Below are 683 nucleotides of genomic sequence, written 5' to 3' on the forward strand. Positions count from 1 at the left end.
GCGCCCGCACCGCCCGCTGCCAAAATCGTCCTCCCTCCCCGGGAACGGGAAAAATCGGGTAAACAAGGCAGGCCTGGCCCCGGGTGGGGGCACCCCACAGCAGGTGGGGGCACCCCAAGACAGGCAGGGACACCCCATGGCGTCCTTGCACTGCAGAATGGGGTAGACTGGGGTTGGGGAGCAGAGACTCCAGGAAGTGCAGGGTCTAGGGGTGCAGGGTGCAGGGTTTGAGGGTACAGGGACCCCCCAGGAGGGTGCAAGAGTGCAAGACTGGGGGGAGCAGGAGTGCACAGATTAATGGAGGTGCAGGATTTAGGGATGAATGCACCCCAAGAGGGTGCAGGGACCCAAAAAGGGATGCAGAGTCAGGGGGTGCAGGGACCCCATGAGGGTTCAGAGCTGCAGGGCCAGAGGAGAGGTGCAAGGGGAAAAGGTTTGGGAGTGTCAGGACCCCAGGAAGGTTCAGGGGCCCAGAAATTGGGGTGATACTGTGACATGGGGGTGCAGAAGGGGTACAGGGTCCCTGGGGGAGGGGGGACCCTGGAGTGTTCATCATGTGGGGGGCTCTGGGGAGCACCCCCAGGGGGAGTAGCCAGGGCGGGTGGGGCCCCCTCTCCCCTGCCCCACCCGCAAGATCTCACGTGCTGATGTTTGTGTTCCCTCTGCAGCCTTGGGACCCCACG

Source organism: Corvus brachyrhynchos, unplaced genomic scaffold, assembly GCF_000691975.1.
Source record: "Corvus brachyrhynchos isolate BGI_N302 unplaced genomic scaffold, ASM69197v1 scaffold30, whole genome shotgun sequence".
NCBI classification, from domain to species: Eukaryota; Metazoa; Chordata; class Aves; order Passeriformes; family Corvidae; genus Corvus; species Corvus brachyrhynchos.